A 27074-nucleotide genomic window follows, 5' to 3' on the forward strand; every position below is an offset into this window, starting at 1 on the left:
CTTTTCTATACTTTTCTAAATAAAGAGGACCACAAAAAATTGCATTATTGGCTTTATTTTAACAAACAATCTTAGGGTACATTAAACATGTTTCTTATTGCAAGTTTGTCCTTAAATAAAATAGTGCACATACAAGACAACTTGTCTTTTAGTAGTAAGTAAGCAAACAAAGGCTCCTAATTTAGCTGCTGATGTATGCAATACCATATTGTGTCATTTTCCATTCTATTATTTTGTCCACATTATTAAGGACAAGCGGTAGAAAATTAATTATTAATCTACTTGTTCATTTGATGTTAATATCGGCTTACTTTCTCTTTTAACATGTTCTATCTACACTTCTGTTAAAATGTAATAATCACTTATTCTTCTGTTGTTTGGATGTTTTTTTATTAGTTTTAGATTATACCACAAATTTGGGTATCGATCCAGAGGCGGTATAGCACCGAATATGATACATTAGTATCACGGTACTATACTAATATCGGTATAGAGTACAACCCTAAGGGAAAGCTATGCTGCATGAAGACGGTACAAAGCAAAACAATGATCCAGCCATTGGCAACCAGGGACAGGTGTGTCCTGATTGGGGCAGGTGAGAGACCAGAGGGGAAGTGGTGGCAAATGGAGGCAAACAGGAAGTGGAAACATTATTAAGAGCACTGGACTAAACCAAAGTACAAAAAAACTATTAACTTGACATTGACAAACGTCGCATAATTACACCTGCATAATTCAACATGTTGGAAAAGGATCAAGAAGAAGTACAGCTTATGTATTTCTACTCATTCTACAGCAGTTTGTCTACAAAACCCAAAACCAGTGAAGTTGGCACGTTGTGTAAATGGTAAATAAGAACAGAATACAATGATTTGCAAATCCTTTTCAACTTATATTCAATTGAATAGACTGCAAAGACAAGATATGTAATGTTCGAACTGAAAAACTTTTTTATTTTTTGCAAATATTAGATCATTTGGAATTTGATGCCTGCAACATGTTTCAAAAAGCTGGCAAAAGTGGCAAAAAAGTTGAGGGATGCTCATCAAACATGTGTCTGTTGCTGGTGTGAAAGCATGGAATTCTCTAAACAAAGACTTAAAAAGTTACAAGAATATCTTTGAATTTTGTCATGACTTGGTCCTGGGTGTTTGCTTTTCCGGAATGCAACGGAAAGTTGGCTCGGGCGAGACGGGAATGTAAATACATGATTTATTTAAACACTATAACTACAAAAAAAAGTACAAACGAAAAGCGCGCACAGTGGCGTAGAAACGACTTGGCTATGAAAACAAATACTTGCACAAAGGCAGAAACTATGAACAACAAAAAACACTAACTGTGGCTTAATAAACAAAACTTACTTGGCATGGAACCGGCATGAAAAAAGAGCAGCCAAGGGTCTTAAGGGTATGTGGAGAGTGTGCAGAAGCATAAATGCGGGATGTCACCAGACAGACAAACTGAAAACAATGAACTTAAATACTACAGACATGATTAACGAAAACAGGTGCGTGACTCAAAACGTGAAACAGGTGCGTGACGTGACAGGTGAAAACTAATGGGTTGCTATGGTGACAAACAAGAGTGCACAATGAGTCCAAATGTGGAACAGGTGAAACTAATGGGTAATCATGGAAACAAGACAAGGGAGTGAAAAGCCAGAAACTAAAGAGTCCAGTAACTAAACAAAACATGACTAAAACAAAACATGATTACACAGACATGACAGAATCCCCCCTTACGGACAGATCCCAGATGTCCAAAATAAATAAAATTAACAAGATTACACAGACATGACAAATTTAAAAAGAGTTACAAAAAGAGACAACTGGAATTCTATCAAACCGATCTTTGATTTTGATTGGACGTGTCATTTTGAAAACGCTTAAACGAAAATTAAAAGTATGTTGGAGTTGGGGTGTTGGTGGAGGGAACAGTGATAAAGTCATCTAAAATAATTTGTGTTAAAAAGGGGGCAGATAAATATAAGCATATTATTCTTCCATCTGCTCCTTTCTGATCATGGAAATGTATAAGAAACAAAAAAAACAATGAATGTCAAATGTATATGGCTTGTACCGTATTTTTTGGAATATAAGTCACAGTTTTTTTCATAGTTTGGCTGGGCTCTAGTGTGATTTATATATGTTTTTTTCCTTCTTTATTATGCATTTTCGGCAGGTGCGACTTATACTCCGGTGCGACTTATACTCCGAAAAATACGGTATATATGCATTTTCATGAAAGGAATAAAAAAAAAAAGATGATGATGATGATGATTTGGAACATCCCACATGTGAACAGGCTAATTGGGAACAGGTGGGTGCCATGATTGGGTATAAAAGCAGCTTCCGTGAAATGCTCAGTCATTCACAAACAAGGATGGGGCGAGGGTCACCACTTTGTCAACAAATGCGTAAGCAAATTGTCGAAAAGTTTAAGAACAACATTTCTCAACAAGCTGTTGCAAGAAATTTTGAGATTTAATATCATCAAAAGGTTCAGAGAATCTGGAGAAATCACTGCATGTAAGCGGCAAGCCCGTGACTTTCGATCCCTCAGGCGGCACTGTATCAAAAACCGACATCAGTGTGTAAAGGATATCACCACATGGGCTCAGGAACACTTCAGAAACCCACTGTCAGTAGCTACAGTTGGTCGCTACATCTGTAAGTGCAAGTTAAAACTCTACTATGCAAAGCCAAAGCCATTTATCCACAACACCCAGAAACGCTTCGCTGGCTTTGCTGGCCCCGAGCTCATCTAAGATGGACTGATGCAAAGTGGAGTTAAGTTAGTGATTATTAGCAAAAAAAAATTAAGTTTCTCAGTTTGAACATTAAATATCTTGTTTTTGCAGTCTATTCAATTGAATATAGGTGTCAAGACTTGGTCCTGGGGTTTAGTTTTTCCAGAAGGCAACGGAAAGTTGGCTCGGGCGAGACGGGAATGTAAGTACATGATTTATTGAATTTTATAAAAAAAAAAGTACAAACGAAAAGCGCGCACAGTGGCGGAGAAACAACTTGGCTATGAAAACAAATACTTGCACAAAGGCAGAAACTATGAACAACAAAAAACACTAACTGTGGCATTAATAAACAAAACTTACTTGGCATGGACAAAAGGAGCAGCATGAACGATGGACATGAAAAAAGTGTCAGGAATGTGCATAGCATAAATGTGGGATGTCGCCAGAAAGACAAACTGAAAACAATGAACTTAAATACTACAGACATGATTAACTAAAACAGGTGTGTGACTCAAAACGTGAAACAGGTGAAAACTAATGGGTTGCTATGGTGACAAACAAGAGTGCACAATGAGTCCAAACGTGGAACAGGTGAAACTAATGGGTAACCATGGAAACAATACAAGGGAGTGAAAAGCCAGAAACTAAAGAGTCCAATAACTAAACAAAACAAAACAAAACATGACTAAAACAAAACATGATTACACAGATATGACAATAGGTTGAAAATGATTTGCAAAATCATTGTATTCTGTTTTTATTTACCATTTACACAACGTGCCAACTTCACTGGTACTTGCTATGTTTAACATGTGCCAGGTTACCATTTGCCTAAATGGTATTAATGTGTGTTAGCAGAGTTAATATACTTTTTACATTGATTGGTTATAAAGAATGGTAAATAAAACAAATGATATAAATATGATCGAAGATCTCTATGAGGAACACTGACAAGGAACCCAGATTTCCCTCGCCCGGACGCGGGTCACCGGGGCCCCCCTCTGGAGCCAGGCCCGGAGGTGGGGCACGATGGCGAGTGCCTGGTGGCCGGGCCTGCCCCCATGGGGCCCGGCCGGGCACAGCCCGAAGAGGCAACGTGGGTCCCCCCTCCAATGGGCTCACCACCCATAGCAGGGGTCATAGAGGTCGGGTGCGACGTGAGCTGGGCGGCAGCCGAAGGCCGGGCACTTGGCGGTCCGATCCTCGGCTACAGAAGCTAGCTCTTGGGACGTGGAACGTCACCTCGCTGGGGGGTATGGAGCCTGAGCTAGTGCGCGAGGTGGAGAAGTTCTGGCTAGATATAGTCGGACTCACTTCGACGCACAGCAAGGGCTCTGGAACCAGTTCTCTCGAGAGGGGCTGGACTCTCTTCCACTCTGGCGTTGCCGGCAGTGAGAGGCGACGGGCTGGGGTGGCAATTCTTGTTTCCCCCCGGCTCAGAGCCTGCACATTGGAGTTCAACCCGGTGGACGAGAGGGTAGCTTCCCTCCGCCTTCGGGTGGGGGAACGGGTCCTGACTGTGGTTTGCGCTTATGCGCCAAACCGCAGCTCAGAGTACCCACCCTTTTTGGATTCACTCGAGGGAGTACTTGAGAGTGCGCCCCCGGGTGATTCCCTCGTTCTACTGGGGGACTTCAATGCTCATGTTGGCAGCGACAGTGAAACCTGGAGTTGCGTGATTGGGAAGAATGGCCGCCCGGATCTGAATCCGAGTGGTGTTTTGTTATTGGACTTTTGTGCTCGTCACAGATTGTCAATAACAAACACCATGTTCGAACATAAGGGTGTCCATATGTGCACTTGGCACCAGGACACCCTAGGCCGCAGTTCCATGATCGACTTTGTAGTTGTGTCATCGGATTTGCGGCCTCATGTTTTGGACACTCGGGTGAAGAGAGGGGCGGAGCTTTCTACCGATCACCACCTGGTGGTGAGTTGGCTGCGATGGTGGGGGAGGATGCCGGACAGACCTGGCAGGCCCAAATGCATTGTGAGGGTTTGCTGGGAACGTCTGGCAGAGTCTCCTGTCAGAGAGAGTTTCAATTCCCACCTCCGGAAGAACTTTGAACATGTCACGAGGGAGGTGCTGGACATTGAGTCCGAATGGACCATGTTCCGCGCCTCTATTGTCGAGGCGGCTGATTGGAGCTGTGGCCGCAAGGTAGTTGGTGCTTGTCGTGGCGGTAATCCTAGAACCCGTTGGTGGACACCGGCGGTGAGGGATGCCGTCAAGCTGAAGAAGGAGTCCTATCGGGTTCTTTTGGCTCATAGGACTCCTGAGGCAGCGGACAAGTACCGACAGGCCAAGCGGTGTGCGGCTTTAGCGGTCGCAGAGGCAAAAACTCGGACATGGGAGGAGTTCGGTGAGGCCATGGAAAACGACTTCCGGACGGCTTCGAAGCAATTCTGGTCCACCATCCGCCGCCTCAGGAAGGGGAAGCAGTGCACTATCAACACCGTGTATGGTGAGGATGGTGTTCTGCTGACCTCGACTGCGGATGTTGTGGATCGGTGGAGGGAAACTTCGAAGACCTCCTCAATCCCATCAACACGTCTTCCTATGAGGAAGCAGTGCCTGGGGAGTCTGTGGTGGGCTCTCCTATTTCTGGGGCTGAGGTTGCTGAGGTAGTTAAAAAGCTCCTCGGTGGCAAGGCCCCGGGGGTAGATGAGATCCGCCCGGAGTTCCTTAAGGCTCTGGATGCTGTGGGGCTGTCTTGGTTGACAAGACTCTGCAGCATCGCGTGGACATCGGGGGCGGTACCTCTGGATTGGCAGACCGGGGTGGTGGTTCCTCTCTTTAAGAAGGGGAACCGGAGGGTGTGTTCTAACTATCGTGGGATCACACTCCTCAGCCTTCCCGGTAAGGTCTATTCAGGTGTACTGGAGAGGAGGCTACGCCGGATAGTCGAACCTCGGATTCAGGAGGAACAGTGTGGTTTTCGTCCTGGTCGTGGAACTGTGGACCAGCTCTATACTCTCGGCAGGGTCCTTGAGGGTGCATGGGAGTTTGCCCAACCAGTCTACATGTGTTTTGTGGACTTGGAGAAGGCATTCGACCGTGTCCCTCGGGAAGTCCTGTGGGGAGTGCTCAGAGAGTACGGGGTATCGGACTGTCTGATTGTGGCAGTCCGCTCCCTGTATGATCAGTGCCAGAGCTTGGTCCGCATTGCCGGTAGTAAGTCGGACACGTTTCCAGTGAGGGTTGGACTCCGCCAAGGCTGCCCTTTGTCACCGATTCTGTTCATAACTTTTATGGACAGAATTTCTAGGCGCAGTCAAGGCGTTGAGGGGATCTGGTTTGGTGGCTGCAGGATTAGGTCTCTGCTTTTTGCAGATGATGTGGTCCTGATGGCTTCATCTGGCCAGGATCTTCAGCTCTCACTGGATCGGTTCGCAGCCGAGTGTGAAGCGACTGGGATGAGAATCAGCACCTCCAAGTCCGAGTCCATGGTTCTCGCCCGGAAAAGGGTGGAGTGCCATCTCCGGGTTGGGGAGGAGATCTTGCCCCAAGTGGAGGAGTTCAAGTACCTCGGAGTCTTGTTCACGAGTGGGGGAAGAGGGGATCGTGAGATCGACAGACGGATCGGTGCGGCGTCTTCAGTAATGCGGACGCTGTATCGATCCGTTGTGGTGAAGAAGGAGCTGAGCCGGAAGGCAAAGCTCTCAATTTACCGGTCGATCTACGTTCCCATCCTCACCTATGGTCATGAGCTTTGGGTTATGACCGAAAGGACAAGATCACGGGTACAAGCGGCCGAAATGAGTTTCCTCCGCCGGGTGGCGGGGCTCTCCCTTAGAGATAGGGTGAGAAGCTCTGCCATCCGGGAGGAGCTCAAAGTAAAGCCGCTGCTCCTCCACATCGAGAGGAGCCAGATGAGGTGGTTCGGGCATCTGGTCAGGATGCCACCCGAACGCCTCCCTAGGGAGGTGTTTAGGGCACGTCCCACCGGTAGGAGGCCGCGGGGAAGACCCAGGACACGTTGGGAAGACTATGTCTCCCGGCTGGCCTGGGAACGCCTCGGGGTCCCACAGGAAGAGCTGGACGAAGTGGCTGGGGAGAGGGAAGTCTGGGCTTCCCTGCTTAAGCTGCTGCCCCCGCGACCCGACCTCGGATAAGCGGAAGAAGATGGATGGATGGATGGATAAATATGGAGTGAAATACTGATATTGTTTGGCATATTCCTCCAAATCTTATGCATCCCACGGTCAGAAACAACAACAAAAGGGTACAGCTAGCTTGGCAAGCACATTTCCAGGCAGTGGCAGGAGAAAAATGAAGAGCTTTTTATGTTTGTGCGGAGTTGCTGACACGTCTCTGTTCCAGCAAACACGTCTGGATAACTGATGAGCTTGGAAAAGCTGCAGTCAGTCAGAAAAAGACGTGCAGTAAAAGTTTTTTTTTTAACCGTACTAGAATTGATTCTGTCCTGCAAAATAGGTAAATAAAGTTTTAGAAGGTAGAAGATCGAAGATTTTGCTTACCGTTGTCAATAAATACAGTGACGTTTTCCTAAATAATTGTTTTTCTTTTTTTTAGAATCTAGGCAGGATGACTTAATTTCCTTTCATAATGTGTGACAGATCAGAACAATAAATTAAAAATGGAAATAAAACAGAGATAAAAAAAAAAAAAAAAAAAAAAAAAAGGCTTTGAAGAATAACTGCAAACTTGATGAAATAAAGTTGGCCCGTTAACCTTCCATGTGGATTTCAAATTCTGGGAATTCATGAATATTAACTGGAGTCAATAATTTAAATGTGTTATGAAAGATGAGAAATTAATAGTGCAAAAATGTCAAGGGCCAGCAAATTGGAGACCTCAATTATTTGTGTAATCTCACTCTTCTACTCCTTAACCACTATGGACTGGACTTTCACAATATTATGTCAGACCCACTCGACATCCATTGCATTCGGTCTCCCCTAGAGGGGGGGGGGTTACCCACATATGCGGTCCTCTCCAAGGTTTCTCATAGTCATTCACATCGACGTCCCACTGGGGTGAGTTTTTCCTTGCCCTTATGTGGGCTCTGTACCGAGGATGTCGTTGTGGCTTGTGCAGCCCTTTGAGACACTTGTGATTTAGGGCTATATAAATAAACATTGATTGATTGATTGAACCAATTTGGTTGCCTGTGCTATTATTTTTTATGACCAACACACCACATGATGGCGCTGTTATTAAACGTCAAAGTTAGACCGCATATGTCGGATAGACTTGAAATTTCTCATGCAGTTCAATATAGAATTGACGCCACATGTGTCAAACTCAAGGCCCCGGGGGCCAATTCTGGCCCGCCACATTATTTTATGTGGCCCGCGAAAGTAATAAAATGCTTAATCTTTTCTTACTAAACATATTTTTTCTTTCCCTTTTGACATTAAAAATCATGTACTGCATGCAATTGCATATCTTATCAAATTCAACATTATCAAAATCAAAATATTATATTAGCATGTATTCCAAAAATATATTTTTTTGTTAAAATAAAGATAAATACTGTACTTAAATATCTGCTTGACTTATGATTTCAAAATAAATTATCAATCAAATTGTAGACTGTAAAATTTACAATAGATTTTACGGTTAAATTCTGCCGACTTTACCGTAAAATCAACTTTGGTACTGTTGGTTTTTTTTTTTCATATACTGTAAGACACTAAAACATTAAAAAACAAACAAAAAAACCCGTTAAAATAACAAGATTTTACGATAAAAAACACAAACTGGCAGTTGTGTTGCTTGAATTTTACCGCTAAAAACAGTGGTATTGTTTTTCCATTACATTCCATCCATCCATCCATTTTCTACCGCTTAATCCCTTCGGGGTTGCGGGGGGCGCTGGAGCCTATGTCAGCTACAATCGGGCGGAAGGCGGGGTACCCCAAGGACAAGTCGCCACCTCATCACAGGGCCAACACAGATAGACAGACAACATTCACACTCACATTCACACACTAGGGCCAATTTAGTGTTGCCAATCAACCTATCCCCAGGTGCATGTCCTTGGAGGTGGGAGGAAGCCGGAGTACCCGGAGGGAACCCACGCAGTCACGGGGAGAACATGCAAACTCCACACAGAAAGATCCCGAGCCCGGGATTGAACCCAAGACTACTCAGGACCTTCGTATTGTGAGGCAGATGCACTAACCCCTCTGACACCGTGCTGCACTCAGGTTAACCATACCTAAATAGACACAAAATACTGCATTACACAAGACTATCCGAATGTACTCGAATGATTGAAAAAAATAAATGTTTTTAAGCAAAATTATTGGTAAACACAGTTTATGTATAATAATTTACATAAAACCGCGAGTAATGAATAAAGTTTTCATCAATTAATATATTCTGTAGACATACCCTCACCCGCTCTCTTTTCCTGAGGGTCTGGCGGCAGATTTATTTGACTTTATCGTTGGAAATGCATCTGCTTTGAGTGTCGCAGGATATTCACACATTCTTGCCATCTCTGTCGTAGCATAGCTTTCGTCGGTAAAGTGTGCGGAACAAACGACTGACCATTTCGTCGGCTTTCCCCACACCCTCGTATTTTGAACAAATTTCGTCCAATTTCTTGCCACTTTCGCATCTTTGGGCCACTGGTGCAACTTGAATCCGTCCCTGTTCGTGTTGTTACACCCTCCGACAACACACCGACGAAAGTGAGAAAATGGCGGATTGTTTCCCGATGTGACGCCACGTTGTGACGTCATCGCTCCGAGAGTGAATAATAGAAAGGCGTTTAATTCGCCAAAATTCACCCATTTAGAGTTCGGAAATCGGTTAAAAAAATATATGGTCTTTTTTCTGCAACATCAAGGTATATATTGACGCTTACATAGGTCTGGTGATAATGTTCCCCTTTAAAATAACACGATTTTACGGTAAAAAACACAAACTGGCAGCTGTGTTGCTTGAATTTTACCGCTAAAAACAGTGGTAGTGTTTTTCCATTACGTTCCATTTATTACATTTTTTATATGATGTAAAAAAACCACTGCTTTTACTGTAAAATTCTGGTGACTGACGCCCCTGCTTATTTCAGTAAGATGATGCCAAGCCACGTGTTACAACAGCGTGGCTTCATAGTCAAATAGTGCTGGTACTAGACTGGCCTGCCTGTAGTCCAGACCTGTCTCCCATTGAAAATGTGTGGCACATTATGAAGCCTAAAATACCACAACAGAGACCCCCGGACTGTTGAACAACTTAAGCTGTACATCAAGCAACAATGGTAAAGAATTCCTCCGGAAAAGCTTCAGAAATTAGTCTCCTCAGTTCCCGAATGTTTACTGAGTGTTGTTAAAAGGAAAGGCCATGCAACACAGTGGTAAAAATGCCCCTGTGCCAACTTTTTTGCAATTAAATTTTAAGTAAATGATTATTTGCAAAAAAAATGGAGTTTCTCAGTTTGAACATTAAATATATTGTCTTTTGAATATAAGTTGAAAAGGATTTGCAAATCATTGTATTCTGTTTTTTTTTTACGAATTAAACAACGTTTAATGCGTTTTGTAAAACACCATTAAAAACTGACACTTTTTTGCCGTGATCATGCAAAATAATCACAATGTGATTAACCCGATTACCGTATTTTCCGAACTATAAGTCGCAGTTTTTTTCATAGTTTGGCCGCGCTTCAGTGCGACTTATATATGTTTTTTTTCCTTCTTTAATATGCATTTTCGGCAGGTGCGACTTATACTCCGGTGCGACTTATACTCCGAAAAATACGGTACTACAAAAGGAAACCATAAATCACAATATTTTGCCACGACCGTGATATCTCACTTCTCCTCTTCATGCTGAGTTGCTGACTTTACCGTAAAATCAACTTTGGTACTGTTGTTTTTTTTTCCATATACTGTAAGACACTAAAACATTAAAAAACAAACAAAAAAAACATAAAAATAACAAGATATTACGGTAAAAAACACAAACTGGCAGCTGTGTTGCTTGAATTTTACCGCTAAAAACAGTGGTATTGTTTTTCCATTATGTTCCATTTATTACATTTTTTATATGATGTAAAAGAAACACTGCTTTTACAGTAAAATTCTGGTGACTGACGCCCCTGCTTATTTCAGCAAGATGATGCCAAGCCACGTGTTACAACAGCGTGGCTTCATAATCAAATAGTGCTGGTACTAGACTGGCCTGTCTGTAGTCCAGACCTGTCTCCCATTGAAAATGTGTGGCACATTATGAAGCCTAAAATACCACAACGGAGACCCCCGGAAAACTTAAGCTGTACATCAAGCAAGAATGGGAAATAATTCCACCGGAAAAGCTTCAAAAATTAGTCTCCTCAGTTCCCGAATGTTTACTGAGTGTTGTTAAAAGGAAAGGCCATGCAACACAGTGGTAACAATGCCCCTGTGCCAACTTTTTTTTCAATTAAATTCTAAGTAAATGATTATTTGCAAAAAAAATGGAGTTTCTCAGTTTGAACATTAAATATCTTGTCTTTTGAATAAATAAATGATAAATGGGTTGTACTTGTATAGCGCTTTTCTACCTTCAAGGTACTCAAAGCGCTTTGACACTACTTCCACATTTACCCATTCACACACACATTCACACACTGATGGAGGGAGCTGCCATGCAAGGCGCTACCAGCACCCATCAGGAGCAAGGGTGAAGTGTCTTGCTCAGGACACAACGGACATGACGAGGTTGGTACTAGGTGGGGATTGAACCAGGGACCCTCGGGTTGCGGACGGCCACTCTCCCACTGCGCCACGCCGTAATATAAGTTGAAAAGGATTTGCAAATCATTGTATTCTGTTTTTTTTTTACGAATTAAACAACGTGCCAACGTCACTGGTTTTAGGTTTGTAAAACACCATTAAAATCTGACACTACTTTGCCGTGATCATGCAAAATAATCACAATGTGATTAACCCGATTACCGTATTTTCCGAACTATAAGTCGCAGTTTTTTTCATAGTTTGGCCGCGCTTCAGTGCGACTTATATATGTTATGTTTCCTTCTTTATTATGCATTTTCAGCACGTGCGACTTATACTCCGGTGCGACTTATACTCCGAAAAATACGGTACTACAAAAGGAAACCATAAATCACAATATTTTGCCCCGACCGTGATATCTCACTTCTCCTCTTCATGCTGAGTTGCTGACTTTACCGTAAAATCAACTTTGGTACTGTTGTTTTTTTTCCATATACTGTAAGACACTAAAACATTAAAAAACAAACAAAAAAACAACATAAAAATAACAAGATATTACGGTAAAAAACACAAACTGGCAGCTGTGTTGCTTGAATTTTACCGCTAAAAACAGTGGTATTGTTTTTCCATTGCATTCCATTTATTAAATTTTTTATATGACGCATAAAAAACACTGCTTTTACTGTAAAATTCTGGTGACTGACGCCCCTGCTTATTTCAGCAAGATGATGCCAAGCCACGTGTTACAACAGCGTGGCTTCATAGTCAAATAGTGCTGGTACTAGACTGGCCTGCCTGTAGTCCAGACCTGTCTCCCATTGAAAATGTGTGGCATGGCGAGCGTAAAATACCACAACGGAGACCCCCAAACTGTTGACCAACTTAAGCTGTACATCAAGCAAGAATGGGAAAGAATTCCACCGGAAAAAGCTTCAAAAATTAGTCTCCTCAGTTCCCAAACGTTTACTGAGTGTTGTTAAAAGGAAAGGCCATGCAACACAGTGGTAAAAATGCCCCTGTGCCAACTTTTTTGCAATTAAATTCTAAGTAAATGATTATTTGCAAAAAAAATAGAGTTTCACAGTTTGAACATTAAATATCTTGTCTTTTGAATATAAGTTGAAAAGGATTTGCAAATCATTGTATTCTGTTTTTTTTTAACGAATTAAACAACGTGCCAACTTCACTGGTTTTAGGTTTGTAAAACACCATTGAAAATTGACACTCTTTTGCCGTGATCATACAAAATAATCACAATGTGATTAACCCGATTACCGTATTTTCCGGACTATAAGTCACAGTTTTTTTCATAGTTTGGCCGGGCTTCAGTGCGACTTATATATGTTTTTTTCCTTCTTTATTATGCATTTTCGGCAGGTGCGACTTACACTCCGGTGCGACTTATACTCCGAAAAATACGCTACTACAAAAGGAAACCATAAATCACAATATTTTGCCCCGACCGTGATATCTCACTTCTCCTCTTCATGCTGAGTTGCTGACTTTACCGTAAAATCAACTTTGGTACTGTTGTTTTTTTTTCCATATACTGTAAGACACTAAAACATTAAAAAACAAACAAAAAAAACATAAAAATAACAAGATATTACGGTAAAAAACACAAACTGGCAGCTGTGTTGCTTGAATTTTACCGCTAAAAACAGTGGTATTGTTTTTCCATTACATTCCATTTATTAAATTTTTTTATATGATGCATAAAAAACACTGCTTTTACTGTAAAATTCTGGTGACTGACGCCCCTGCTTATTTCAGCAAGATGATGCCAAGCCACGTGTTACAACAGCGTGGCTTCATAGTCAAATAGTGCTGGTACTAGACTGGCCTGCATTGTAGTCCAGACCTGTCTCCCATTGAAAATGTGTGGCACATTATGAAGCCTAAAATACCACAACGGAGACCCCCGGAAAACTTAAGCTGTACATCAAGCAAGAATGGGAAATAATTCCACCGGAAAAGCTTCAAAAATTAGTCTCCTCAGTTCCCGAATGTTTACTGAGTGTTGTTAAAAGGAAAGGCCATGCAACACAGTGGTAAAAATGCCCCTGTGCCAACTTTTTTGCAATTAAATTCGCAAAAAAAAAGTAGTTCCTCAGTTTGAACATTAAATACCTTGTCTTTTGTATATAAGTTGGAAAGGATTTGCAAATCATTGTATTCTGTTTTTTTTTTACAAATTAAACAACGTGCCAACTTCACTGGTTTTAGGTTTGTAAAACACCATTAAAAACTGACACTACTTTGCCGTGATCATGCAAAATAATCACAATGTGATTAACCCGATTACCGTATTTTCCGGACTATAAGTCGCAGTTTTGTTCATAGTTTGGCCGGGCTCCAGTGCGACTTATATATGTTTTTTTCCCTCTTTATTATGCATTTTCGGCAGGTGCGACTTATACTCCGAAAAATACGGTACTACAAAAGGAAACCATAAATCAAAATATTTTGCCCCGACCGTGATATCTCACTTCTCCTCTTCATGCTGAGTTGCTGACTTTACCGTAAAATCAACTTTGGTACTGTTGTTTTTTTTCCATATACTGTAAGACACTAAAACATTAAAAAACAAACAAAAAAAACATAAAAATAACAAGATATTATGGTAAAAAACACAAACTGGCAGCTGTGTTGCTTGAATTTTACCGCTAAAAACAGTGGTATTGTTTTTCCATTACATTCCATTTATTAAATTTTTTATATGATGCATAAAAAACACTGCTTTTACTGTAAAATTCTGGTGACTGACGCCCCTGCTTATTTCAGCAAGATGATGCCAAGCCACGTGTTACAACAGCGTGGCTTCATAGTCAAATAGTGCTGGTACTAGACTGGCCTGCCTGTAGTCCAGACCTGTCTCCTCTTCATGCTGAGTTGAGGACAATCTAAGAGCAGTTTAGGGTTTTGCTGCCGAGCAGGCAGAAATGGCGAACAAACGCGCTCGCTGAGCAAATAATTTAAACATATTTTTCTTGCACAAGTTGTTTCCAAGGGCAGGCCATGAAACACAACGCCTCTGACAGAAATCCATGATCATCACCCGACGCATCATCTCGCTCGCGTTATTGATCCGAGAACAATAAGACGCGATAGGACCGTTCATTCATCATCCTCGGACTAATGTGTGCACCGCAACGATCAACTTGCTGAAATGAGACAATGATACGAAGCCTCTAAGGGCAAACCCTAATCGCTGGAGCGGCATTCATCAACATTAGCAAGTATTAGCACGAGTCAGTGCACCGCACTAACAGGCCCTTTTTTTCTCCCACTCTATGCTAGAACACAAGTGGGAGTAAAGGGATGAGAGTGTTTAATCTACCCTTCCAGAATCACGTCACTCTCAATATCGATACACTATATTGCCAAAAGTATTTGGTCACCCATCCAAATGATCAGAACCAGGTGTCCTAATCACTTGGCCCAGCCACAGGTGTATAAAATCAAGCACTTAGGCATGGAGACTTTTTCTACAAACATTAGTGAAAGAATGGGCAGTGATTTCCAGCGTGTAGGATGCCACCTGCGCAACAAATCCAGTCGGGAAATTTCCTCGCTCCTAATTATTCCAAAATCAACTGTCGGCTTTATTATAACAAAATAGAAGAGTTTGGGAACAACAGCAACTCAGCCACCAAGTGGTAGGCCCCGTAAACTGACAGAGCCCTCTCTGTCAACATCCGCTGACCCCTCAGCGGATGTTGAAGTGCATAGTGCAAAGACTTTCTGCACAGTCAGTTGCTACAGAGCTCCAAAAATTCATGTGACCTTCCAATTAGCCCACGTACAGTACGCAGAGAGCTTCATGGAATGGGTTTCCATGGCCGTGCAGCTGCATCTAAGCCATACATCACCAAGTCCAATGCAAAGCATGGGATGCAGTGGTGTAAAGCACATCGCCACTGGACTCTAGAGCAGTGGAGACGCCTTCTCTGGAGTGATGAATCACGCTTTTCCATCTGGCAATCGGATGGACAAGTCTGGGTTTGGAAGTTCCCAGGAGAACGGTACATTTCGGACTGCATTGTGCCGAGTGTGAAATTTGGTGGAGGAGGAATTATGGTGTGGGGTTGTTTTTTTAGTTCCAGTGAAAGGAACTTTGAATGTTCCAGGAAACAAAAACATTTTGGACAATTCCATGCTCCCAACCTTGTGGGAACAGTTTGGAGCGGGCCCCTTCCTCTTCCAACATGACTGTGCACCAGTGCACAAAGCAAGGTCCATAAAGACATGGATGACAGAGTCTGGTGTGGGTGAACTTGACTGGCCTGCACAGAGTCCTGACCTGAACCCGATAGAACAGTGGTCCCCAACCTTTTTGTAGCTGCGGACCGGTCAACGCTTGAAAATTTGTCCCGCTTAATGGCTTGAATGTTTGATTCATTCATTATTGTTATTTTATTTTCAAATGTATTATTAGCCTGTGGAAAAAGTTTATTTTGATATTTACCTCAGAAGGCTGCAGATAGAAAAGAGGCATTCAATTTTTATTGGAATTTTATTTGATATGCCATTGATATTTTTTTATTATTATTATTATTATTTGAAACTGGATTTTGCATGTAACTATAAAGTTAAATAAGCCTTGCTTGTTCAATATTCAATGCAAAACTTGTTTGGGTCCCTATTAAAAGGTTAATTTGTTCATCCTTAATTTGTTCAGTTTGAAATTTTGGCCCACTCTGCATTTGAGTTTGACACCCCTGGTTTAGAACAAAAGCTGTATTTCTTTCTGGGCGGGAGGGCCTGTTTTCGCACTAAATAAGCTGACATCTTTTCGTTTGAGTTCAGACCGCTTCTTGCTGCTGCTATTATCACATTGTAAGGGCTGGTCTCCTAAACCTTTAGTAAAACATGGCCAAGTATTATTCTGTCTTGGTGGTCCTTTTTACTCAACATATATGTCATCTAAAATTATTGGGATTCACCGGTGTGTTTTATTTCCTGAAAGGAAGACTGGTCGCACGCAACGCTAACCAAACCTAACGTACTGTTTACAACATCAGCACTATTATTGCAAGCTTAGCATGTTTGCTCCTGACCGTTGTCACAACATTAGTTTGGTACTTGTAAATAAACAACCACAATAATACTAAAAAAAACAAAAAAACAAAAAACAAAAAAGTAAATCCAAGATATAAGCCTGTTTTTCACATTACCATTTTTTATAATACAAATGCTTGACAAATCACTGTTAATTGACCACCAAAAATTAAATTAATCTTATTGCAGTCATTGCGTTTAATGTTTTCAAAAGTTGTCTATCTGCAAAGAATGAACAGTTATGAGCCGTGATGCTCCTGCTTATGTTTAATAGGTAACAAGGTAAAATAAAGTTAAAACTTCTCATAGTCATTCACATCGACGTCCCACTGGGGTGAGTTTTTCCTTGCCCTTATGTGGGCTCTGTACCGAGGATGTGGCTTGTGCAGCCCTTTGAGACACTTGTGATTTAGGGCTATATAATTAACATTGATTGATTGATACTAAAAATAACATTGTGGAGGTCTTGCTCCTCCGGGTTCTCTGGACCACTAATGACGGACATCACAGTCGTGTTCATCTTTGTGAACAATGATTTATTTTGCAATAAGTTGTCCTTCTTGTGCTTTTCAGCCATGGTAAAGTTTCTCTCGCTCTCGCTTGTTCTCCACCATCAACAACCTCCTCTCCTTCCCGACTGCTGCCTTTAACAGAGCGACAGGTGATCAGACAAACACTCACAGCTGTGTCATCTACGCACCTGTCACTAATCTCGAAGCCGGTCCTGACACACCCCGCTTTGCTGCAGGTCCGCAGGCCACGCCCCCCCCACAAACACATTTTTGATAGAGTGCTTTTTTTTTTTGGCTTAACAGAGTCAAAAAAACATTTTGTATAACATAGAGAGTACCAAAAAACAATACAAATGCAGTTAAAAAAAAAATCACACAGAAAGCAGGATAACTAAATGTGAAAGTTTTACAAAGTCAGAAGTTAAAAACACTGTGGATCAGGTGTGGTCAAGGAAAGCTGTTTCTTTTCTACTTTCTTATGCACTCCAAATTATTGTTGTCATTATTATTAAATTGTCATATGTAGTGACTTTTCAAAGGAAATGCTTCCGAGTATCGTCCACTTTGCGGTTTAGGTAAACAAACCATAAATAGAACACTTGTGCTAATTGATTAATTGGCTAACTGATTATTTGGTACATCCCGTCTAAGACCAAACAATATTAACAATTCTTTTAAGACTCAGGGTCATGTTAGGTCATATAAAGTGTTTTTGTTTTTTTTGCCGAGCATGCTGAAACAGCTAATACATATTTCATAGCGGGCGAGCAGCTCAATTTGCAGTTTGCAACAACGTAAATATTTAGTGTTCACCGCTTTATCAGAATAAATTGAGCACGTACGTAGCACAACAGTTCAATTGTGCAGACAATGCAAAATGTTGTTTGCCGTTAGAATCTCTGAGGCGATAAGACAAAGGGTGCAGAGAACCAAACAATTTTCCGCGTATGTGCATGACCATTTGGTTTCGTGGAGACCACGGGTGTTGAATGGGTTTAATCTGGCTCGCGGTCTGCGGGATGAGTTTGCTCAATTTAAAAATAAGATGCAATTTTTCATAAAAAAGGGACTGCTGCTATGAACAAATCCACTGGATGTTTACAATAGCACTTATGTTAGGCAAGCACACAAAATAGATGGTACTTAGGAGTGTTGTCCCGATACCAATATTTTAGCACCGGCACCAAAATGTATTTCAAAACTTTTCAGTACTTTTCTAAATAAGAAGGACCACAAAAAATGGCATTATTGGCTTTTTTTTTTTAACAAAAACAATCTTACGATACATTAAACATATGTTTCTTATTCCAATCGAATAACAATTTTGTCCTTAACCCTTGTGTAATGTTCATATTGTTGTTACTCAGCCAGCGTTTGTGGGTCTGATGGACCCGTTGTATTTTGTGGCTTTTAATGCCTCACAATCATTACTTTTATGTTAAAATACTGAACAGATGTTTACCTTATCCCAATAAACATCTGTTCAGTATTTTAACATAAAAGTGTTCGGGAGAACAGCCGCACCGTAACACAACATAAACACAACAGAACAAATACCCAGAACCCCTTGCAGCACTAAGTCTTCCGGGACGCTACAATATACACCCCCGCTACCACCAAACCCCGGACCCCCTACCCCGAGGCGTTCAATTTTATATTTAAACTGTATTTAATATGCCATTGATGTTTTTTCGTTTGTTTTTTGAAAGTTGATTTTGCACTATTAAGTTATATAAGCGTTGCTTGTTCCATATTCAGTGTTAAAGCAAATCCGTGTAGCAAACTGAGCAATAATTCGCGTTTTATTCATGCACTTTCTCTTGCTACTTCAAGGCTTGAATGTTTGATTCATTTAATATTGTTATTTTATTTTCAAATGTATTATTGGCCTGTGGAAAATGTTTTTTTTTATATTTACCTCAGAAGGCTGCAAATAGAAAAGAGGCATTCAATTTTTATTTAAATTTTATTTGATATGCCATTGATATTTTTATTATTATTATTATTATTTGAAACTCGATTTTGCATGTCACTATAAAGTTATATAAGCCTTATGTTAAAATACTGAACAGATGTTTACCTTATCCCAATAAACATCTGTTCAGTATTTTAACATAAAAGTGTTTGATTGTGAGGCATTAAAAGCCACAAAATGCTACGGGTCCATCAGACCCACAAACGCTGGCCGAGTAACAACAATATGAACGTTGCACGGAAAATTTCTCTGCCAGTTTCTGCATCCCACAGGGATTCTTCTTTTGTGTTTCTGCACCTGCGGTTCCCACACAAGGTTGCAACATTGTTTGTCAACACTGTCTGCTCTCATTTTCTCGCACAATTGACCCTCTGATGTTCTGTGTACCTACACTCTGTCCTCCTCCTGTCTAGGACTGCTGTGTGTGTGTGTGTGTGTGTGTGTGTGTGTGTGTGTGTGTGTGTGTGTGTGTGTGTGTGTGTGTGTGTGTGTGTGGTACACAGAACATCAATTTCCACACTTCTATTAGTGGACCCGGACATCTTATATGTACCATATTTTTCGGACTATAAGTCGCAGTTTTTTTCATAGTTTGGCCGGGCACCAGTGCGATTTATTTATGTTTTTTTCCTTCTTTATTATGCATTTTCGGCAGGTGCGACTTATACTCCGGTGCGACTTATACTCCGAAAAATACGGTAATAGAAATGTGTAGGGGGGGTGTATGGTGTGTGGTCATTAAATATGTATATATGTTATTCACAGAAAATGAGCTAAAGTCAGCGAGTCTCAGTTTGAAAAATCAATCAATTGTATCATTTTTCTTTTAATAAAAAATGAAAACGGGTCCCACAAACCCGAACACACACAATAGTGAACATACAAGACAACTTGTCTTATGCAGTAACATGTCATGTCATTTTTTACTACACTATTTTGTCAAAATTATGAGGGACAAGCTGTAAATATTGACTATTAATCTACGTGTTCATCTACTGTTAATATTTGGTTACTTTATCTATTAACATGTTCTATCTACACTTCTGTTAAAATGTAATAATCACTTGCTACTGTGTGGAACAATTTCCCTTGTGGATCAATAAAGTTTGTCTAAGTCTAAGTCTAAGTTATTCTTCTGCTTTGATTGGATACTTTACATTAGTTTTGGATGATACCACAAATTTAGGTATCGATCCGATACCAAGTAGTATGACCAGGATACATACATTGATCATATTCAAAGTCCTCATGTGTCCAGGAGTTTATAAACATAACATGAATTTTAAAAAAAGGAAAAAAGATTTTGTGGCCATAAAAAATATCGATGTAATCATAGTTGCATCGACTAGATACGCTATTGTACTTGGTATCATTACAGTGGATGTTAGGTGTAGTTCCACCAATGGCGTTTGTTTACATTTTGACGCCGGTGAGCTGCGGTGTGTAGTGAAGCATGTTTAGCTATTCCTCGTCCTGCAGGGATGATACTTGTAAGAAACTTACTTTATTTGTCGCCATGGAGGCGAGGATTAGTGATTTAGAAGTACAAACCCCGTTTCCATATGAGTTGGGAAATTGTGTTGGATGTAAATATAAATGGAATACAATGATTTGCAAATCATTTTCAACCCATATTCAGTTGAATATGCTACAAAGACAACATATTTGATGTTCAAACTGATAAACTTTTTTTTTTCTGCAACTAATCATTAACTTTAGAATTTGATGCCTGCAACACGTGACAAAGAAGTTGGGAAAGGTGGCAATAAATACTGATAAAGTTGAGGAATGCTCATCAAACATTTATTTGGAACATCCCACAGGTGAACAGGCAAATTGGGAACAGGTGGGTGCCATGATTGGGTATAAAAGTAGATTCCATGAAATGCTCAGTCATTCACAAACAATGATGGGGCGAGGGTCACCACTTTGTCAACAAATGTGTGAGGAAATTGTTGAACAGTTTAAGAAAAACCTTTCTCAACCAGCTATTGCAAGGAATTTAGGGATTTCACCATCTACGGTCCGTAATATCATCAAAGGGTTCAGGCTGTACTGCATCAACAAGCGACATCAGTGTGTAAAGGATATCATCACATGGGCTCAGGAACACTTCAGAAACCCACTGTCAGTAACTACAGTTTGTCGCTACTTCTGTAAGTGCAAGTTAAAACTCTCCTATGCAAGGCAAAAACAATTTATCAACAACACCCAGAAACGCCGTCGGCTTCGCTGGGCCTGAGCTTATCTAAGATGGACTGATACAAAGTGGAAAAGTGTTCTGTGGTCTGACGAGTCCACATTTCAAATTGTTTTTGGAAACTGTGGACGTCGTGTCCTCCGGACCAAAGAGGAAAAGAACCATCCGGATTGTTATAGGCGCAAAGTGGAAAAGCCAGCATCTGTGATGGTATGGGGGTGTATTAGTGCCCAAGGCATGGGTAACTTACACATCTGTGAAGGCACCAATAATACTGAAAGGCACATACAGGTTTTGGAGCAATATATGTTGCCATCCATATGTACATAATTTATAAAAAAATGTTAACGTAATTGTGTATATACATGTTACAGGTTATATATATTTTATATTGAATGTATCAAATGTGATGAATATTTACCTCTTAAGGCCCAAGCTGTTTGTTTACATGTTTTTTGTCTTTCTCTTTGCTATTTGGGTTTTGGAGCAACATATGTTGTCATCCAAGCACCGTTACCATGGACGCCCCTGCTTATTTCAGCAAGACAATGCCAAGCCACGTGTTACATCAACGTGGCTTCATAGTAAAAGAGTGCGGGTACTAGACTGGCCTGCCTGTAGTCCAGACCTGTCTCCCATTGAAAATGTGTGGCGCATTATGAAGCCTAAAATACCACAACAGAGACCCCCGGACTGTTGAACAACTTAAGCTGTACATCAAGCAATAATGGGAAAGAATTCCACCTGAGAAGCTTAAAAAAATGTGTCTCCTCAGTTCCCAAATGTTTACTGAGTGTTGTTAAAAGGAAAGGCCATGCTGAACATGCCCTTTCCCAACTACTTTGGCACGTGTTGCAGCCATGAAATTCTAAGTTAATTATTATTTGCAAAAAAAAAATAAAGTTTATGAGTTTTAACATCAAATATCTTGTCTTTGTTGTGCATTCAATTGAATATGGGTTAAAAAGGATTTGCAAATCATTGTATTCCGTTTATATTTACATCTAACACAATTTCCCAACTCATATGGAAACGGGGTTTGTAGATAAAGCACTGCCGACTGCGAATGGACGTTCGCCGCTAACTAGCTAGCCATGTTTTAGAGCAACTCTTCCTGAGGGCGTTTCAGTGTTATAACTTCACCTTTGTCTTTAATTTTTTAGGCCAAAATGCGTCCGTTCTCCCTTTTCTGTCTACACACTGTGTCTGCTTGTAAGTACTCCGTGATTGTGCGCTGCCGAACATGCTCGTCTGCTCATAAACCAGCAATGATTCAAGATTCAAGAAGATTTATTGTCAATTCTTAACATGCACAAGACACATAAGAACTGAAAAGTATATTTTCGGCAGAGTCCCACTAAGAGCAGACATACGTTACAGGGAGACAAGACAAGACCGCCGACGGAGCAGCCATTTTTACGGCGCTCCTTAAAAAAAGGTGAGAAAAAGGTGATATTGGGAAAGGGGGGGAGAGTAAAAAAATATCAGTCAAAGGCTGGATCTGCAAAAGGGGGTCCAGACTTAGTCCAAGGGAAAAAACCTCATTTGCAATGCAAACAAACACGTTTAGTCACAACAAACTCGCAACAGAGGGAGGGGGAGTTGGAGCAAACAAGCGGTGGTGAAGGCGGTGGTTGGGGAAAGGGCGGGTGCGTGCGTGTATGCCCAATCAACTTGGGTGTGATGTTGAAGTGTTTTTGTGGACTGGGGCCATGACACGACGTGACGACATGCCCATTAAAGATATAACAAAGGATATGACAAAAGAATATGTGGAAAAAGTAAAGTGCAGTGAATACTTTAGAGATGCACTGTAAGATGAACTAAATAATGTGCCAAAACCCAAAAATCTAAAAACAGGAAAAAATATTCGAAAAGGTAATTCTCCTTGTTTATGTTCAGGGTATGAAGCTGTGCAAGCAATCCATCTTATTGTAAAGTAAATCAAATACTCGGCCATTATGAATGGTTTCCTTTGCACCAGCAGTCTAATGAATGTTATTATTAGCTTCATTCTTCATCACGTAATGTGTTTGCAGCACGGTCATTATATTTAGCAGCTCCTCCACAAGCACGAGTTCCCCTATTTCAGTACGACTGAGCAAGAATTTATATTAAAACCATTTTTCAAAGCAGTTTTGACTTTAGTAGGTTCTTTTTTTGGTTTTTAAAAACGATCTAAAATACCATAAATACTACTGGTGGGTAGTTAGTGATGTTTAATGGGAAAAAAACTGTATATGTGTTAAACTATGTTTAAACCTCGGGGGACAAAGGCTTTTTTGTCACTTTTTAGTAAATTTGTGCTGTATTTTTGCCATAGTTTTTGTTGTTACTCCATTATCTATGATTTTTCGAAATACGTTATTTTTCATGTTAAATTCTAAATGATGTCACTGTTTTCAATTCATATACCTTTGCATAACATGCATTATTCTACTAATTTAATCTTGTGACATTATCTTATCAAAAGGCCTTCAAAATGTTCAAAATAATAAAAAAAAAAAACATTACATATTTTATTTTTGTTTAGGACTGAAGTTTATTGAGGAGTTTAAGCAAAACAAACAAAAAAATTAATAAAAATCCCACATTTAAGCAAAAAAAAAGATAAATTCACAAATTGCTTTATGCTCTTTAAAAACTTAAAGAACATTAAAATAAATTGTGACATTTGATCAAAAGGCCTTCAAAATAAACTTTAAGTTTTTAAAGAGCATACAAAAATTTGGGAATTTATCTTTTTTTTTTTGCTTAAACTCCTCAATAAACTTCAGTCCTAAACAAAAATAAAATATGCAATATTTTTTTTAATCAATTATCATTATTATTTTATTCATATTATTATTATTATTTATTATTATTTTTTTACAATGTTTTTTTTTTCATTATTATTGAAGGCCTTTTGATCAGATAATGTCCAAGTTTTTTTATGCTCTTTAAGTTTTTTATGCTCTTTAAGTTTTTTTTATTATTATTATAAAAAATCCAACATTTTTTTAATGCTCTTTAAAAACTTAAAGAGCATTAAAAAAATGTTGGATTTTTTTTTTGGGTTCAAAATAATAATTAAAAAAAAAATTGCATATTTTATTTTTGTTTAGAACTGAAGTTTATTGAGGAGTTTAAGCAAAAAAATAAATAAAAAATTACCAACTTTTTTTTATGCTCTTTAAAAACTTAAGAACGTTTATATCCTGATTGGCCTGCTGCTTGAAGATAGTTAAATTTACAGTAATACAGCAAAAAATCTATAGTTGCTGATTTGCGGTTAAAAAAACAACAACAAACAAAACATTTTTTAAATTTACAGTAAACAAACAATTAATATCTGCTTACTTTCTCTTTCAACATGTTCTATCCACACTTCTGTTAAAATGTAATAATCACTTATTCTTCTGTTGTTCGGATGATACCACAAATTTGGGTATCAATCCGATACCAAGTAGTTACAGGATCATACAGTGGTCATATTCAAAGTCCTCATATGTCCAGGGACGTATTTCCTGACTTTATAAACATATTATACATTTTTTAAAATATATACAATGTTAAAATATATCGATGTAATCATAGTAGTATCGACTAGATACGCTCCTGTACTTAATATCATTACAGTGTATGTTACTTTTTAGAGGCGGTATAGTACCGAATATGATTCATTAGTATCGTGGTACTATACTAGTACCGGTATACCGTATAACTATAGACTGCATTGCCGAATGATTAACCTTCCCTCTCCCTCTCACGCGAGATCCACCCAGGAATGGGGCCATATGAATTCCTTCCCCACTGTATATTATTTAGTTTTAAAAATGTAACTTTGAGCAATTTGCAAACAGCCCCTTTTAAGTAATGTCTGCCAACACATTATAAAGACTTTTGTTTTCATCGTCGTTCTTATTGTGCATTCTCTCTCCGTGTGACGATTCCTTCTGGACTTGTCGAAGACGAGCATAAATTCGGAGGAAGAGTTCCAACAGTTGCAACAGCAGGACGCGTGAGCCATTATTCATGCAGCTGGTTAACGCTGAATTATTTGGTGATGACTAATAACCATGCACGTCCGACTTCAGGTGTTTCATCACGATGAAGAAAAGCCTTCTCTCTCTTTCATTGTCTCACTGAAGCAGCGCAGAGATGATGAGAGATGTTTTTATTGGGAAAAAGATGGTCCGGCCCATTAAACACAAACAAAAAGTTTTGTACAAAACCCAAAACCAGTGAAGTCGGCACGTTGTGTAAATGGTAAATAAAAACAGAATACAATGATTTGCAAATCCCTTTCAACTTATATTCAATTGAATAGACTGCAAAGACAAGATATTTTAATGTTCAAACTGAGAAACATAATTTTTTTTTTGCAAATAATCATTAACTTTGAATTTAATGGCAGCAACACATTGCAAGGGGCATTTTTACCACTGTGTTACATGGCCTTTCCTTTTAACAACACTCAGTTTGATTGATTGAGGAAGTTTATTGACATCTTAAAGAAATGAATCCATGTAATGCTTTAAAAAGGCAAATGGATGGCACAAAAAGCCAAAAGGCTTGTTTCCATTGTGGTCCATTTAAACCTCTAAAGCAGTGGTTCTTAACCTTGTAGGAGGTCCCGAACCCCACCAGTTTCATATGCTTATTCACCGAACCTTTCTTTAGTGAAAAATACATTCATTTTTTTCTTAATTTAATCTTAATTTATAAATATTAATCATGAAATTATGTTATTATATTAAATAAATACTAGTAAAGATATATTTTACAAACAGAAAGTTACAGGAATGTACACATGATCCCATGTTTACATCTCATTGTGCAACATGTGAATGTTTAAGTGGGAACTAAATGCGATATCTGAAAGGGGTACAAATTATTTCCAAAGCAGGACCCCTACCCAGACATACAATACCAGTACCCAGCTCCTGAAAAAAACAATATTTTTTGTTATTGTCATTGTAAGTGGGCCAAAACACTTATATTAGAAAATAATCTCATGGAAATGACTGCTGTCGTTTAATTATAATAATAAAACATTTAACTTGTTATTTAGTCAGGTTTGGGACAGGTGTGCTGCTGGTGTGGCCACAGTGCATGTGCACATCTGACGTCGCTCACATGTGCTCCACTGAATGCTCAAGGAGTTTTTACGTTTGCTCACGCATATGGAAAATTAGAGGGAACATTGTTTGTGGGTATCCATAATACGCCGATAGGGAGAAGTTGTTATTTATACGATGAGTCGGGTGTGTTTTGACCTCCGCAGTGGAGGCTTTGCCGAACCCCTGAGGCTGACTCACCGAACACCTAGGGTTCAATCGAACCCAGGTTAAGAACCACTGCTCTAAAGGCTTCGTGGCCACATGCGCGGACAGCACCTTTTAGCTCTTATTTCCAAAATTGTGTACACCACTGAATTGGGGTCTTATGGCCACTTATGTGGACACTTATACTGCCATCTGGTGGTGTCAGAGGAGTATAATATACAATGGAATTTGGAGAAAAAAAAGTGTAAAAATAAGAATTAGCATGTCTCTAAACATGAAGTACACGTTTGTGCACTTATGGACTAAGTACATCATATCAAAAGATGATTCTTAGTTTTTATTCTAATTAGGGTCCAATAAGCCCAAATAGCAAAGAGAAATACAAAAAGCATGTAAACAAACAGCTTGGGCCTTAAGAGGTAAATATTCATCACATTTGATACATTCAATATAAAATATATATAACCTGTAACATGTATATACACAATTACGTTAACATTTTTTATAAATTATGTACATATGGATGGCAACATATATTGCTCCAAAACCTGTATGTGCCTTTCAGCATTAATGGTGCCTTCACAGATGTGTAAGTTACCCATGCCTTGGG

At 39.8% G+C, this 27074-nt stretch overlaps 1 protein-coding gene across 1 annotated transcript in view; it reads right to left on the minus strand.

Moving 5' to 3' along the window:
• The window catches only part of LOC133615521 (ras-related protein Rab-26-like), a 153618-nt gene that overhangs the window by 24716 nt on the left and 101828 nt on the right, over positions 1-27074 (minus strand). The window lies entirely within an intron of this gene.

The sequence above is a fragment of the Nerophis lumbriciformis genome, linkage group LG22 (assembly GCF_033978685.3).
Source record: "Nerophis lumbriciformis linkage group LG22, RoL_Nlum_v2.1, whole genome shotgun sequence".
NCBI classification, from domain to species: Eukaryota; Metazoa; Chordata; class Actinopteri; order Syngnathiformes; family Syngnathidae; genus Nerophis; species Nerophis lumbriciformis.